Here is an 18,407-nt window from a genome sequence, read left to right on the forward strand (position 1 = left end):
TAGTGCTTTGATACATGTATGTATTGTGAAATGATTTAGTTAACATCTACCAGCACGTATAGTTACAAATTTATTTTTCTTGCTATGAGAACACAAGATCTACTCTTTTAGCAACTTTCGAACATACAAAACAATACTGTTAACTATAATCACCATGCTGAGGTGTTTTAAAACATACTGACACTCAGTTAAAGCAGAATCCGTCTGATGGGGCCCAGGAATTGGTCTATTTTTAAAGGTTCCAGGTGATTACAACGTGCAGTCAGTTGTGACCCACTGGAGTGGCTGTAGCATTCATCACAGTCATGGCTAGGTACATAAATTCTCTCCCAGTAAGGGCACATGTCCTATTTCCTAACTTCTTAATTGCTTGACCCTGATTAAGAAGCAAATATATTATCTGCAAAGGGAGAGCAACTGTGCAGAAAGCCCTTGGGTGGCTGCCCAGTTCATAAAGATCCCCTTTCCTGAGGGCACCATTGATATACAGTTTGCTATGTCTGTATATCATAAACCTGTTCTCCTGGCCATACATAATTAACACAGAAATGGACACTTCAACTGCATCATTCCAATACAGCTCTTTGGAATTTGAAGTTTGGAACAAAGTTAGAGCTGAGTGGTAGTATGCTGGTAACGCTTTTTGTAGCATCTGCCAATTTCCTTGGTGTAAATACATCATGGCCAGTTTCAAAGTACTAATGTAATATCATTTGGTTTGCAAAACTCCAGCAAAGTTAACAACTGGTTTTCCCAAGCCACCATGAACCAACTCCAACACGGCCATGGAGATGAGTCACTTTAATGTCAGCCCCTTGGGTAAGATTCAAGTACACTTCCTGCCCTGTTGCCTGCATTTCCCAGGGCTAAGTGATGCGATTCTTTCTTAAATTCTCTGAGACACCTCTCCCTCCCATTCATTTTTCTTTCATTAAATTTTTTTCTTTGTTTAAGCTAGTCACAACCAGTTTTTCCATGTGTGCAATAAAAAGAACCTAAAATAATGCGGTCGCCTATTAATGTACTATGAACGTGTATGAATCTAAATCTAAATCTATCAGATACTCAAGTCCCTGAGAGATGTGGGAAAAAATTTTAGAGGGCGGGCCTGGTAGAAGCGTTCCAGTGGGGGAACACCAAGCAACCAGAGGGCAGTTCAAGGGCACCGTGTGCTCGTTGGGAGACACTGAGGGGGTCACAGGTGGAGTGGAGGGCAAAGGAGTGTGAAAAACACAAACCTTATTTTCAGAATTCTGCCCAGCACGGCTGCTGCCACTCTCTACCTCCTTTGGAGAAAATTGCTCAAACATTTTAAAGGGCCTATTGATCCAAACACTGTGGAAGCTAGGTTTGTTTATTTCCAAGTACTCATCTTTGATCTTGTTAAGGAAGCTCAGATACTGCAGCTTTGAGGAGCAGGGAAGAGAGCCAGAGGTGTCAGAGCGAGCAAACGGGGCAAAGACAATTGTATCTGAGCCTCTTCCCAGATACGCTGGGGTACTAAGGCTTCTACTGCTCAAAGTTTGCAAACTTGTCTACAGAATGGTATGTATGTTTCATAGGACAAACTATGGATGTTATTGGGGAAAAACTAAGCTCGTGCTGATTGTATATAATACAGAATTAAACCAGGGATAGAATATTTGATAAAAATAAGGATGTCAGTGCAAAAGTAACAGTAATTATAGTCATTTATTCAAACTCCTCACCATTTGGGTCTAATTATGTTGCAAGTTATTAATTATATGCACACCAGTAAATATATTACCTGTAAACTTGGTTCTTTTATTGGACTAATTTATCCTTATAATGAACCCACATAGTTTAGGCTGTTGTGACAGGTTTATCTACTCGAACTTTTAAAGATTATCAGGCTTATTGTTCATACTGTGTCATTCTCTGGGTGACCTTGGGGTACTCACACACTCCTTCTAGTCTTCCCTTTCCTCAACTGAAAATGACAATTAGCTTAGATCATGTCTAAGAACTAACAGTCTTAGAGCCTAAAACTCTGGCTCTAACCGTCTATGAATCTGAATATATTTGTACATGCAAATTTTCATGTATGTTCTGAGAATAGAGGGAAAGAAATTGTATGAATACATAATTTTAAATCTTTGAATTTTTTTTCCTTAAAGATCCCATATAAAAAAATGTTCTTAGCAGTACTAGGCTAGCAAACAATCAGGGCATGATTTAATCCCTGGAAGAATCAGTTCTAGATACATAGTAGGTGATAAAATAGGAAGGTAATACAATAACCACACAGATGCTTGTATCAGCATTCTAAGTCATAAAAAACAGAACCCAAGGGAGATCCCCAAAAACTTCAGAGGCCCTGAAACCTGACGATAATTATATAGGGTTTCCTGGTCCAGTGGCTGTTAAATGTTGGCGCTTGTCAGAGCCAGCTGGGAAACTTGGCACATACAAGGGCTCAGGGTCTATCCTACTTCAGCAGCCTGGCCCTCTGTATTGCTTTACTGCTTTATTTGGGGGTGATACACACCAAAGATTGAGGACCACTACCCTGGTCTATTTACCCTTCCACTCTCCTTGACCAGTGATTCTCAAAGCTTTCTGTACATGAGAATGACCTAGGGAGCTTTGTACAAATCCTGATGCTTAAGCCAGACCCCATACTAGTTGAATCAGAATCTCTGCAAGGCGAAGCCAGGCATCAGCACTTTTTAATAACTCTTAGGGTTATTGCACTCTGCCACCAAGTTTGAGAACTGGTCTTCTTAAACTTTAACGTGCATGTGAATTTCATAGGAATCTTGTTAATACGCAGATTCTGATCTAGTAGGTCTGGACGGGGTACGAGATTCTATGTTTCTAATAAGCTCCCAGGAGATGCTGTCACCGCTGGTCCAGGATCACACATTGAGTAGTAATGTTGTGAATGACAATTTAATCTTTTTAGTCTCTTTCCCAGACCTGCAGCATCTCTTCCCCTATCCAGCCAACCAGAAAATGAATCAAAATTTAGAACTCAGAAATAGAGAAGTAATGCTAAAAGAATTACTTGATTTTGAGAGTGCTGCTGATGATGTAAAGAAATTTAAAACTGGAACAAATGGTGAACTGGAGGTCCTATTTGGATGCTATCATCAGTTGGTCATTGAAATGGCATAATGAATGTCCAGGAAAATAGCATTTAAAAGTTAAGTCCAAATGAGAAAAATCCTTTTAAAAAATATGCAGATAACCTGAAAGCTAATATTTGTAAATAAGAAGAGTTGAGAGAAATAAATGGATGCTAAAATACTGCTTATGAGAAAGTTTTCCTGACGAAACCTTCTTCTTATAATAAAAACTTCAAATTTGGGGAGAAGTGCCCTATAAACTCTTTAAGCTTCATTTTGTGATTATATTTTTGTAAACTTGAAATAGAAGTTCCCTCAATCTACTTAAATAAACCTTTGGCTGCTTGAATAAGAAGAAGCTAAACAAGAATGATTTCCATTAAATCTTGATGATTTTTTAAATAATTCATTGAATTTTCTGCTAAATGTACACATCAACATTGTGTATTTAGTTTAGCTGCCTAATAACAGTGGTAAGACTGATACATGTGTAAATGAATTCTGGTGAAGTTGGACCAAGTGTAATTGCTTCAGTATACCTCTTAATGCCTTTGTGTTGCTCTTTGTGTTATTAACTTTGAACTGTCATTTTACTCTAAATACTATATTTAAATGTGTCCTAATAATTTTTTTATTACTTTGTGTAGACTTCCCAGAGTGTGTTCCATAGAATGTCAGGACAGCGAGATCTATCATTCTGTTCAAATAACGCTGGGAAATGTTGCATGTGTTTCTTTCTGAGATTTCAACTGTGTATTAGCATTGTTAATAAAGGCTCTGTTATTAAAGTCTCTTGCAAAATATAAAAATACAAAATTAAACTCCTCAACCCTTTCTAGGTCACTGCTTTCCCAACCTATTAGTCCACAGAACTCTGCCCACAGTCCCCACCCCACCTCGCCTCCGCCAACTCTGCCCCAACTACATATCAGCATTCCACGCCATGCAGTTTGTAAAATGCTGCCCTAGGGTCATAGACCTAATAATAGAGGTTGAGGGAGTCAGAAAACATCTTGGTGTGCTCAGTTCCTCTCACTTTTCTTTCTACTCCCTCAAAAATATCTATTTGATATCCATGAACATTATTCCTGATAAGAAAAGATTTCAGGTAATTAAAAGCCTGGGATAATCAAATTATGGTCTATATTTAATGAATGCTCTATAATAATTAAACGAACTTTTCTTCTAATTGAAGGCATGATTTTAGAGCTGATTATCTGAAAGCAATTTTCTAAGCAATAACTCTGTCTCTGTTGAAGCATGAGTTTGAGAAGGGGGTGAACTTGGACTGCACATGTCTGACATCGGGGTCTCCTACTGATGAAGAATGAACAGGGACACCAGAACTTACAAATTAATTCGATTAGAAACTAATCACTGAGAAAATAAAAGTCTAGAGCCCTCTGCAAACTTAGGAGACAGATCAGTGCTTAGCATGGTCTACCACTGTAGTTAGACTGGAATGCTTGATCAATAGATAACATCAAACATTTTTCTTTTTTTTTAGAGCTCAAAAGTCATGGTTTTTATTTATTTATTTTGAATTTTATTTTATTTATTTATTTATACAGCAGGTTCTTATTAGTTATCCATTTTATACATATTACTGTATGTATGTCAATCCCAACCTTCCAGTTCATCCCACCACCACCCCCCAGCCCCCCGCTTTCCCCCCTTGGTGTCCATACGTTTGTTCTCTGCATCTGTGTCTCTATTTCTGCCCTGCAAACCGGTTCGTCTGTACCGTTTTTCTAGGTTCCACATATATGCGTTAATATATGAATTTGTTTTTCTCTTTCTGACTTACTTCACTCTGTATGACAGTCTCTAGATCCATCCACGTCTCTACAAATGACCCAATTTTGTTCCTTTTTATGGCTGGGTAATTCTTTTTAATTTTTTATTTTTTTAACATCGTTATTGGAGTATAATTGCTTTTCAATGGTGTGTTAGCTTCTGCTGTATAACAAAATGAATCAGTCATACATATACATATATCCCCATATCTCCTCCCTCTTGATGCTGTTTTTCCTCTTTTGGTTTTGTTTTGTTTTCCCAGCCTGGGTCTTATAGGTTTGTGTTCAAACAACCTACAAGCATGACACAGCAGACCTACACACAGATGCTGATTTTGCCTTATGTATGCAACCAGAACAGTGAGTACAATCTCTGTTTTCTGGCAACCTGCCTCATGAGCCCTGGAACTAGAACAATTAGGACATACCTTCCCAGTGTTGAAGCAGCAGATGCAGAGTCACAAGGAGCCAAAGAACACAGCTCTGTGTCTTACACTGGGGCCAGTAATGCATGATTAGTCTGGCTGAAAAGCGCAGTGAAGTATTAACCTTTTCTCAGGAAAGTTGAGGCACATAGGAGAAAGAACAAGAGTCAAAGGAAATAAAAAGACGAAAAAAACCAGGAAGAGTAAAGGAGACCAGTGGCAGGGACAGCACAGGTAAATGGCAAGCAGCAAGTCCTCTGACAGCTGAGAAGAGAGCAAGTGATAAATAAACTTAGACCAGTTCCATTACATGGAAAGGGGATAAATAGCCTCCTGGTCCTCAAAACTGTAGCAATAGAAACATTTACTTATTTACTCATTCATTCTTTCATTCATTCATCCAACAAACATCAAGTTCTCTCTGTGGGAGAAGCCTAAATTGGATTCACTTCCAAACTCCCACTTTTTCTATTGCAATGGACCAAGGCTATTAGATTCCCTGATCTGCTGTAACAAGGAGACTGTCACTGCATTTTTCTGGCCATATATACTCAGGAGCATGAAATCTGGCAGTGATAACATAAATGAGTAATATTATTTTTATGAGAAGGGAATGCCAGCAAGGATGCATTCTGTTAGAGGAATGGGCCCATCTCCAACCTCCCCCATCTGTATGTAACATAAAGCCCTCTCCCCACTTCTAGATAGGAAATAAACCCTGAACAAGAGATAGAGAATCCAGGAATTCACTAATAAAACCCTGCATTGACTCCTGAATTTCTAAAAGTAAGTCTCTATCATTGGGTGTGTTTGGGACCCAAGATACAAAAAAAAAAATACAATTTTTGTATGTCTAGGTCTGTAGCTTAAGAAAGATATAGTTTGTTAAGTTTGTTTTGAGAGAAAAATTGAAAAAACTCCATTCCCAGAATTTTCTAGTTAAAATTTTATGACAAGATATAGTACTTCTATTTAATACCAAAAATAGTATTATGTTTCCATAAATATAATTTAGTGCTTTCCTACTTTTGAAAAAAGAACTTATTTTAGATGCAAAGTCTCATATTCAAGTCTGACAATTAAAATGGACTTTTCAAAAAACCATATTACAATCCCATAGTTTTTAATTTAGTTTTACAATGTTCAGATGGTAATGTAAATAGAAATGGTGAGTCAATTACTTTTCAACTGAACTACCTTGATGAAATATATCCATTTTCTCCTGACAGGGAATTATTATTGCCTTAAATTTAATCTTAGTTCTGCACATGCTACAGGGATTTTCATGGCTAAACTGTTTTAAATTGTCTTATGATTCATCTACCTTGAAAAATGAATGCACTTTACCCACAATAAGGCAAAATATATGTTGTAGGCTGTAGATGACTTTAAATTTGATTTTCTAGAGATATTTTATTAAAACATTTCTCTTAGGTGGCCAAAAATCAAGTCCCTTGATTTACTTTAGGGGCAGGGTTGGGGGATTAGACTGACCTATGTGTACTTGTTCATTCATTCAACAAATACAGAGTAAAGAAGATAAAGGATCAAGGCCAGAAGCTCTACTAAAACCAAGAAGAGAAAACCAATCTTCAGGTCTAGAAGTCTACCAAAGAAGGAAGGGCAAACCACTGCTCTCTAAGGACAGGATTGGGGTCACTGATTCCAGGGCAGATGTTGTTTGCTCTCTGCTCTAGTTTGAAACAACATATGAACAGAAGGTATGGGAGAACAGAAACTAGACTATAGTAGAAATAAACCAGAAGCCTGCAGGTAAATCTGATTAGATGAGGCCAAAACAGAAAGGCTAAACTTGCCTTCACCTCACGCATATTAAGAACACGTACACTATAGAGTTCAAAAAAATATTCCAAAGGTCAGTATCAATGCCTTGTATATTTATCTTTAGTTATAAATGTGTAAAGATAGACAAATGCCAAGAACTAGAAGCTATAAAATCACCTGTTAGGTAAGAGAGGCAGCTATGATCAGCTTAATTGGGCCCAATGGACCCATCTTCCCCCAGAAAGGTTTTGGATAATATGAGTTGTATTTATTCACATTGTAAACTAGAGAACAAACTTAGAAAGGCCAAGTTCCTTTTCCATACAGGTCAGTGGCAGACATAAATTTGGAACTCACGGTGAAATGTAGCTTTGGAAAGATTGTTTCCTCCACACATTATTTTAAAATTTGTTTTTGTGAGCAGAGTGCCTAAGGTGGTACAAGACAGTGTTACAAGTCAAGTCTGAAGATCAATCAACCTCAAAGTACTGAAAAGTTCTTAGGAAAGATGACCTTAGAAAGGTAAGCAGACTTTTTTTAATGGTAGCAGTTGCATTTGTGCCTAAAGGAGAGGAAGCATTTACTTATAAAGGATGGTAAAAGATGGGTTTTTGAAGGATACCACCTCACTGGAAGAAATATGTGGTCATGGACATTTCTGACTCCTTCCTGAGTTAAATAATCCTGCTCTAACCACTGCCCCTACCCCCAGGCTGTATACAAACACACACACACACACACACACACACACACACAAGACCCATATATAAGTTGCCTAAAAGAGACTTCAGATCTAAAGACACACACAGACTGAAAGTGAGGAGATGGAAAAAGGTATTCCATGCAAATGGGCATCAAAAGAAAGCCAGAGTAACAATACTTCTATCAGACAAAATAGACTTTAAAACAAAGACCCTAACAAGAAACAAAGAAGGACATTGCATAATGATCAAGGGATCAATCCAAGTAGAAGATATAACAATTGTAAATAAATAAATATAGATAGATAGACAGATATCCAACATAGGAGCACCTAAATACATAAAGCAAACACTAACAGACATAAAGGGAGAGATTGACAGTAACATAATAATAGTAGGGGACTTCAACACCCAGCTTACATCAATAGACAGAAATCCCAGACAGAAAGTCAATAATGAAACACTGGCTTTAAATCACACATTAGACTAAACAGACTTAATAGATATATATAGAACATTACATCCAGAGCAGCAGAATATACAATCTTTTCAAGTGCACATGGAACATTCTCCAGGATAGATCACATGCTAGGATACAAAACGAGTCTCAGTAAATTTGAAATCATATCAAGTATCTTTTCTGAGTACAGTGCTATGAGACTAGAAATCAACTATAAGAAAAAAACTTCAAAAAACGCAAACACATGGAGGCTAAGCAATATGCTATTAAACAACAAATGGATCACTAAATAAATCAAAGAAGAAATTTAAAAATACCTGGAGAGAAATGAAAATGAAACACAAGAATCAAATATGTATAGGATGCAGCAAAAGCAGTTCTAAGAGGGAAGTTTATAGTGATACAAGCCTGCCTCAGGAGACAAACCTCAAATAAACAACCTAACTTTAACCTAAAAGAGCTAGAAAAAGAAGAGCAAACAAAACCCAAAGTTAGCGGAAAGAAAAAAAGAAAGATCAGAGCAGAAATAAATGAAATGGTGACAAAAACAAAAAACAAAAAACAAACCAAAAATACAATAGAAAAGATCAATGAAACTAAGAGCTGGTACTTTGGAAAATAAACAAAACTGATAAACTTTTAGCCAGACTCATCAAGAAAAAAGGAGAGGGCCCAAAGCAATAAAATCAGAAACGAAAAAGAAGAAGTTACAACCAACACCAAAGAAACACAAAGGATCATATAAGACTAGTACAAACAACCATACAGCAATAAAATGGACAAACTAGAAGAAATGGACAAATACCTAGAAATGTACAATCTCTCGAGACTGAACCAGGAAAATAAAAAATATGAACAGAACAATTACTAGTAATGAAATTGAATCAGTAATAAAACTCCCAACAAGCAAACATCCAGGGCCAGATGGCTTCACAGGTAAATTCTACCAAACATTTACAGAAGAGTTAACACCTATCCTTCTCAAACTATTTCAAAGGTTTTCAGAGGAAGGAACTCTTCTGAACTCATTCTACAAGGCCAGTATTACCCTGATATCAAAACCAGACAAAGATATCACACAAAAAAAGGAAATTATAGGCCACTATCACTGATGAACACAGATGTAAAAATTCTCCAACAAAATATTAACCAAACGAATGCAATAATACATTAAAAGGATTATACACCACGATCAAGTGGGATTTATCCCAGGGATGCAAGGATGGTCCAATATTCACAAACCAATCAATGTAATACACATCATTAACAAAATGAAGAATAAAAACCATATGATTATCTCAACAGATGCAGACGAAACTTTTTACAAAATTCATCATCCATTTATGATAAAAACTCTCCACAAAGTGGGTATAAAGGGAACATGCCTCAACATAGTAAAGGCTGTATATGATAAGCCCACAGCTAACATAATACTCAATGGTGAAAAGCTGGAAGCATTCCTTCTGAGATCAGGAACAGGACAAAAATGCACACTCCTGCCACTTTTATTCAACATAGTAAGGTAAGTCCTGGCCACAGTAATCAGAGAAGAAAAAGAAATAGAAGGAATCCAAATCAGAAAGGAAGAAGTAAACCTGACATTGTTTACAGATGATACAATACATAGAAAATCCTAAAGACACCACCAGAAAACTACTAGATCTTGTCAATGAATTTGGTAAAGTTGCAGGATATAATATTAATATAAAGAAATTTATTGCATTTCTATATACTAACAATGACCTATCACAAAGAGAAATTAAGAAAAACAATACATTTACCATCACATCAAAGAGAATAAAATACCTAGGAATAAACCTACCTAAGGAGGTAAAAGGACCTGTTCTTAGAAAAATATAAGATGCTGATGAAAGAAATTAATGACACAAACAGATGAAAAGCTACACTGTGTTCATGGATTGGAAGAATTTAAGTTGTTAAAATGACCATATTACCCAAGGCAATCTATGGGTTCAATGCAATCTTTATCAAAATACCAATGATATTTTTCACATAAATGGAACAAATAATTCTAAAATTTGTATGGAAACACAAAAGATCCAGAATAGCCAAAGCAATCTTGAGAAGAAGAACAGAGCTGGAGGTGTCATGTGCCCTGACTTCACACCATACTACAAAGCTACAGTAATCAAAACAGTATGGTACTAACACAAAAACAGACAATAGATCAATGGAACAGAAGAGAGAGCCCAGAAATAACCAATGCACTTATGGTCAATTAATCTACAACAAAGGAGGTAAGAATACACAGTGGGGAAAAGACATTCTCTTCAATATGTGGTGCTGGAAAAACTAGACAGCTACGTGTAAAAGAATGAAATTAGAACATTTTCTCATACCATTTAAAAAAAATAAATTCAAAATGGATTAAAGACCTAAATGTAAGACTGTAAACCATAAAACTCCTAGAAGAAAACATAGGCAGAATACACTTTGACATAAATCGTAGCAATATTTTTTTGAGTCTGTTTCCTAAGGCAAAGGAAACAAAAGCAAAAATAAATAAATAGGATCTAATTAAACTTAAAAGCTTTTGCACAGCAAAGGAAACCATAGACAAAATGAAAAGACAACGTACAGAATGGGAGAAAGTATTTGCAAATAATATGACCAATAAAGGGATAATATCCAAAATATATAAACAGCTCATACAATTCAATATCAAAAAAAAAAACCCAATTGAAAAATGGGAAGAGTAGACATTTTTCCAAAGAACGCATACAGATAGCTAACAGGCACATGAAAAGATGTTCAGCATCACAAGTTATTAGAGAAATGCAAATCAAAACCACAATGAGATATCACCTCACACGTATCAGAATGACTATCATCAAAAAGACCACAAATAACAGATGTTGGTGAGGATGTGGAGAAAAGGGAATCCTTGTACACTGTTGGTTGGAATATAACTTTCTACATCTACTATGGAAAATGGTATGGATGTTCCTCAAAAAATTAAAAATAGAACTACAATATGATGCACCAATTTTATTCCTGGGTATATATCTGAAGAAAAAGAAAACACTAATTGGAAAAGATAAATGCACCCCGATATTCATAGAAGCATTATTTATAATAACCAAGATATGGAAGCAACATAGCGTTCATCAACAAATGAATGGGTAAAGAAGATATGGTGTATATATAAAATGGAATACTACTCAGCCATAAAAAAGAATGAAGTTTTGCCATTTGCAACAATGTGGAATGGACCTGGAGCATATTATGCTTAATGAAATAAGTCAGACAGAGAAAGACAAATACTGTATGTTATCACTTATAGGTGGAATCTACAAAATAAAACAAATGAATGAACATAACAAAACAGAAACAAGCTCACAGATATAGAGAACAAACTATCAGTTACCGGTGGGGAGAGGGGAGAGGGGAGAGGGGAGAGGGGAGGGTCAGGATAGGGGTAGTGTATTAAGAGGCACAAACTACTATGTATAAAATAAATAAGCTACAAGGATATATTGTACAGGTCAGAGAATATAACCAATATTTTATAATAACCTTATATGGAGTTTATCAAAATTTTGAATCACTATGTTGTATATCCAAACTAATATAATCAACTATATCTCAATAAAAAAATGCAACTTTGAAATCAGCACCCTAACAAAACCAGTTAGAATCCTAATAAGAAATTATGCTAGTATGGTTAAATTTCCATGGGCATTTGACATAGAATCTCAATCATTCAAATTGTATGGCCTTTCACACTAAAATCATGCTTCCTTCTTCTTTTGAAATGAATGTCCTTGAAGACAGTTCTATAGAAATCAGTTTATCCAAAACTTAAAATACAATCCAAGAACAGCCTAATTTATCATTAATTTCTCTTTTAACATGGAGTAAATATCTTTCAGCTTCTTCCTCTCTACCTGCAACTCCCCAGAGAGCTTAACGTAGAAAATGCAGCAAGTTTTGAAGCCTATAACAAGCCACATTTTATAAAAAGAAAAGGTATTTCTGCAGAATTTTTAGCTTTTATCTTAAGTTTTAATATACTGAGAAGCTTTTTCTCTAATTGTGAGAAAGCTTGGCTTTAAAACATTAACATGCTGAGGAAAATTATGTATGAACCCACTCAACTTCCACAATACACTGACCTCATTCTCCAATTTACAAACACATATGTTAAGTTAATCAAACAAGGAAGCCAACAGAATGAGGTGGTTCTAATATGTTAGCAGACTACTAAGCAAACCAAAACCTAAGCCTGTAAATGTCTCAAGGTTAAGAAATGAAAACCTAAGGAAACCAATCACAAACAGCCAACTAGTCTTCCCCAAATAAAGCAACTGCTTAAACTATAGCCAATCAAATAATTTCCTAGCTTTGCTTCCACTTCTCTGTTAAAGTCTTTCCCCTAGGGGCTTCCCTGGTGGCGCAGCGGCTGGGAATCCGCCTGCCAGTGCAGGGGACACAGGTCCGAGCCCTGGTCCAGGAAGATCCCACATGCCATGGAGCAACTAGGCCCATGCGCCACAACTACTGAGCCCGCGCTCTGGAGCCCATGAGCCACAACTGCTGAGCCCGCGTGCCACAGTTACTGAAGCCCACATGCCTAGAGCCCATGTTCTGCAGCAGGACAGGCCACCGCAACGAGAAGTCCGCACACCACAACAAAGAGTAGCCCCTGCTCGCCACAACTAGAGAAAGCCTGCACACAGCAACAAAGACCCAACACAGCCAAAAATAGATAAATAAATAAATTAATTAAAAAAAAAAAAGTCTTTCCCCTAGCTCCTGTTGGTAGAGCATGACGGACACTTCTGGTTTGATGAGGCCTGATTCAAATTGTTGCTCAAACTCTTAACATTTTTAATATGCTTCAGTTTATTTTATAACACAATTCATTTGAGTGAATTAATATTAAAGAAACACATGGGATAGGAGAACAGATTACATGTTTGCATTGTCATTATTATAACAACAACATAATGAAGGTACTCACCACTAAATCTTGTTGCCTGTGATGAAGAAAGTTGAAGAAATATCCCATGCACATGAGCTGCAAAAATGTAAACAGTAATTCTGTCAAAACTATTTTCACAGGATACATTGAATCTCTCACTCTTGAAAAATTGTGTTAACAGGAAGGCTTTGGAGGAAAAGTCAACCCAAGTGGGTGGGCAGAGGTGTGACCAGATCAAAGCTGCCCCTGGGGGTTCCCTAGTGAATTGCATAGCAACCTCTGATTTTAGGATAAAGACTATGGTTCCTCTCCATGACTCACAGCAACCAGCCATTTTGCTCAAAAAAAAAAAAAAAAAAAATGGTGATGCAGTTTTTAAGCTTTGGCTCACCACCAGAGGAGATGGCAGCAGAATTTTGGCCACTTTTGGGTTATTTCTACCTCTTTCACTTAAGAGCTTGAGCTACACTTAGATCTGCTTTCACAGTCAAGTGAATTTGAGTTCCAAGACATCTCCTTCTTGGTCTTGTAGGTAAGAGGGAATAGAAAGATACAGAGGAAGGGAATTTTCAGTTCTCTGGTAATTAGTGCAAATACACACACACACATGCACACATGTACACACGTATGTGTTTGTGGGTATGTGTTTTCCTTCTCAAGAGTAAACCCAACGTATCACAGGTGGATTATCTCTGTGCCTTTCTGCCCCTGCACATCTCCTCTCAGCGTCATGGAAGCCCACAGCTGGACTCAGAAAATAATAGAGCTAAGTAGTTTACCAAGGCACCGACCTTTGATGGGTGTCAAAACTAGCGCTGATATTTAACAGATATGCATAGCGCAATTGTTCCAGTAGTTAAAATGTTGAAATACTTCCATACGGCTTTCCTGAGCCCACAAGTCTCTAGACCACCATTCTGGTCTCCCTAGTTTCTCCCCTGGGACTTCCAGAAGTCCCCCCACCCCAGCTTACCCACCTCTGGACTTCTTCACCGACCAGAAACGGAAGGTTTAAGGTCTGGCCCAGCAGGGCAGACAGGCCTTGCTCTGCACTAAGGCAGCCACTGTTCTGATTGATCTATGGTATGTGTGTAGTACTGAGTATTAAATACCTTTAATGTCACCCCTAGGTAAAACATCACTGCAAATGTCACATGATGGGGGAAATTACATATGCTGAAACTTTTGTCAAGAAGACAACTGTATGGAGTTAGGAGGAACAGTGTTAAAATTCCTGAGGTGAAAACTAGGATGAGACCTCAAGCAATGTGCATGACTCACCTAAGAAAGAGTGGGTCTTGTTAAGTATAGTGCTGGGAATGACCGTGGGCCACAGGTGAATTGCTGGGACAGTTGGGGAAAAACTATTTTCCCTTCCTCAAATGCAGTCGTCAACCTTCCCTACAAATACATTTTGGACAAATATTTAAAGACTATTAATTTGGAAAGAGACAAATTATTAGCCTCTCTGGGGTAGGAACATATTTCAGGCTAATACAGTTTGAGCGATTTGACATCAACTTCCACCTTACTCTCAGCACGCTCGAAGCCTCCCTCACGTCCCGGCACCCATCCTGTGCTCAGGAACAGTGCAAGAGCTAGTTCACAGCTCGCTGCAACTACTCACACCAGCTTGGCTGCTGCTTCTGCTCTGTTGCCCTCATTCCGTTAATTAGCCTTTGGCCGCAGATCCACAGCTGGCCCCTCCAGCAGCCCTTGCTCCATCCCCCTTTCCCCGTCTCCGGCACTGTTCTCAGTGGGGCACTGTCTTCACTGGTCTCTCCCATGTAACACCTTGTGAAATGGGTACCACCAGCTTTCTGATGTAAATACCCTTATTTGTCTCATTTCACTCATCTGCTGGGTTTTCCATCTGTTACCTCTTCTGGACCTTGTGGACATTGACCAGCCACTTCTTCTACCTCCCCGCTCCAGACCCTGATTTCCATCTGGTCCTTCTGCCTCCTGATGCCCTCAGCTGGCTCCTTCCCTCAGAGCCTCATCCTTACACACCTTTCTCGTCCAGGCTCTACCACAATTGCTCCACTGAGCCACTTACTGTTCCTCCGAGTGTGACCTATCCTTTCTTCTGCCTCCAAACCTCTGCATGTGTTGCTCTCTTTACCTACAGCACAATCTCCACTCTGCCTGGCTAACACCTTCTCATCTTTCAGGACTTAGCGTCATGTCACTTCCTCAAAGAAGCCTTCCTAGATTGCCCAGGGCTGGGTTAAGTTAGGCTCCTATGTGTTCTCAAAGCATCTTGTCTTACTCCTCCCACAGACTTATCACACTAGGTTATTGCTGCCTTTTTGTTTCTTTCTCCCAATAGAAGTGAGAACTTTGGGGGAAGAAATTGCATCTTGTGCTCACTTTATCCTCAACATCTAGCATAATGCCTGACATAGAAAACCCTCAATAAATTTTTTCTGTAATGAACTACAACAATAAATTGTAACATAAATAGTTAATATTTCTCATGTAACCCTGTGAAGCAGCTATCTTATCATCATTCCCACTATACAGATGAGGAAACTGAGCACAGAAAAATTAAGTGACTTTCCCAAAGTTACATAGCCAAGAAATACAGACGTGAGTTTCAGATCCAGGTAGTCTGTCTCCAGAGACTATATAAATTACTACTCTATACTCTATGCCTCTTGCTTTTGAGTTGTTAGGGATAGAACCACAGCGATAATACAGTATCGTTTCTCATTAATTCAAAATAACCTTAAAAACCATGTATTTGGTGAGAAAACATATTTATTCAGCCTATCTTAATCCGGACTGAATATAATGTATTTTATATCCAGGCCTAGATAACAGGTCCCTAGGGACTAGGGCAAAGAGTAAGGAAGAAAAAAAGTGGGGTCAGAGGGAAAATACCTAAAAATCATGTCCAAAGGATAAAGCCAAGATCAGGTCCCCAGTATGTGTTCAAAACGGGTCAGAGGGCAAAGGTGAGGTGGGAAGCTGTGAGAGCAAGAACAAGGGGCAGCAGGTTGGAAGGGCAAAGAGTCTGAACTGTAAATTCTACATGTTTTTGCGGTTAAGCCACAATGGGAGACCAATTTGGTTACAACAAACATTGAGCCACGAGTACATTCATAAACTTCCTCTTCATGTAATTGCACCTGATGACCTTGAAATAGTAACTTGATGACTGGTGACAGCCATTCAACTTGGGGTTTATGCCAGTGAATACCAAGTATCTCTCAGGTATCTCTGAGCCTTAAATCTGGCTGACAGCATTTATCTTCAGTAACAGAGTTAACTAGATTTACAGCACATGAAATTGCTCCCCTGGGCCAGCATTTCATTTGTTAGACGTGCTGTCTTAATAGAGCCCAGAGAAGCCCCTAACTTAGATTAATCATGGTATGTAAATAAATAGTCAACATAGCTAATATTTCATGCCCAGAATGGAAGACCAACAAGGGAATAAAAGTGAGAAAAGAAAGAATAACAAAGTGGAATACCGACAAGTTGTTCTCATTTTAAAACTCCCCTGTGTCCTTGGTTCATAGGCACACACAAATCAAATGGTGGCAGCCACCAAATAATTCTAAGAAGGCTGGCTCTGAAAACTGCTCCTTCAAAACATAATATTGGGGGAAACCTTCAATATGGCAGAAGAGTAAGACGTAGAGATCACCTTCCTCCCCACAAATACATCAGAAATACATCTACACGTGGACCAACTCCTACAGAACACCTACTGAACGCTGGCAGAAGATGTCAGACCTCCCAAAAGGCAAGAAACTCCCCACGTACCTGGGTAGGGCAAAAGGAAAAAGAAAAAACAGACAAAAGAATAGGGACCGGACCTGCACCAGTGGGAGGGAGCTGTGAAGGAGGAAAGGTTTCCACACACTAGGAAGCCCCTTCGTGGGCGGAGACTGCAGGGGGCGGAGGGGGGAAGCTTCAGAGCCATGGAGGAGAGCGCAGCCACAGGGGTGCGGAGAGCAAAGCGCAGAGATTCCCGCACGGAGGATCGGTGCCGAGCAGCACTCACCAGCCTGAGAGGCTTGGCTGCTCAACCGCCGGGGCAGGCGGGGCTGAGAGCTGAGGTTCGGGCTTCGGTTGGATCCCAGGGAGATCCAACCCCAGTTGGGTTGGCGGCGTGAACACAGCCTGAAGGGGCTAGTGCGCCACAGCTAGCCGGGAGGGAGTCCGGGAAAAAGCCTGGACCTGCCTAAGAGACAAGGGACCACTGTTTCGAGGTACGCGAGGAGAGGGGATTCAGAGCAGCTCCTAAATGAGCTCCAGAGACAGGCGCGAGCTGCGGCTATCAGCGCGGACCCCAGAGACGAGCATGGGACGCTAAGGCTGCTGCTGCCGCCACCAAGAAGCCTGTGTGCAAGCACAGGTCACTATCCACACCGCCCCTCCCGGGAGCCGGTGCAGCCCGCCACTGCCAGGGTCCCGTGATCCAGGGACAACTTCCCCGGGAGAACACACGGCACGCCTCAGGCTGGTGCAACATCACGCCGCCTCTGCTGCCGCAGGCTCACCTCGCATCCGTACCCCTCCCTACCCCCGGCCTGAATGAGCCAGAGCTCCCGGAATCAGCTGCTCCTTTAACCCCATCCTGTCTGAGCAAAGAACAGACGCCCTCAGGCGACCTACACGCAGAGGCAGGTCCAAATCCAAAGCTGAACCCCAGGACCTGTGCAAAAAAAGAAGAGAAAGGGAAATTTCTCCCAGCAGCCTCAGGAGCAGTGGATTAAATCTCCAAAATCAACTTGATATACCCTGCATCTGTGGAATACTTGAATACACAATGAATCATCCCAAACTGAGGCAGTGGACTTCGGGAGCAACGATATTTTTTTTTTTTTCTTTTTCTCTTTTTCGTCTGGATGACAGGGTCTTGGTGCTCCGGCTGGGTGTCAGGCCTGTGCCTCTGAGGTGGGAGAGCCGAATCCAGGACATTGGTCCACCAGAGACCTCCCAGCTCCACATAATATCAAACGGCAAAAATCTCCCAGAGATCTCCATCTCAACACCAAGACCCAGCTCCACTCAATGCCCAGCAAGCTACAGTGCTGGACACCCTATGCCAAACAACTAGCAAGACAGGAACACAACCCCATCCATTAGCAGAGAGGCTGCCTAAAATCATAATAAGGCCACAGACACCCCAAAACACACCACCAGATGTGGACTTGCCCACCAGAAAAACAAGATCCAGCCTCATCCACCA

The 18,407-nt window shown here is 39.5% G+C and overlaps 1 protein-coding gene across 1 annotated transcript in view; it reads right to left on the reverse strand.

Moving 5' to 3' along the window:
* ERAP1 (endoplasmic reticulum aminopeptidase 1) overlaps positions 1-13,261 on the reverse strand; it is an 86,421-nt gene extending 73,160 nt beyond the window's left edge. The window contains exon 1 of the mRNA XM_059916803.1: positions 13,241-13,261. The gene's annotated coding sequence lies outside the window, so the exon portion shown is untranslated. The remainder of the gene's footprint in view (positions 1-13,240) is intronic.
* Positions 13,262-18,407: the final 5,146 nt, after the last annotated feature.

This window comes from Balaenoptera ricei, chromosome 3 (genome assembly GCF_028023285.1).
Source record: "Balaenoptera ricei isolate mBalRic1 chromosome 3, mBalRic1.hap2, whole genome shotgun sequence".
NCBI lineage: Eukaryota > Metazoa > Chordata > Mammalia > Artiodactyla > Balaenopteridae > Balaenoptera > Balaenoptera ricei.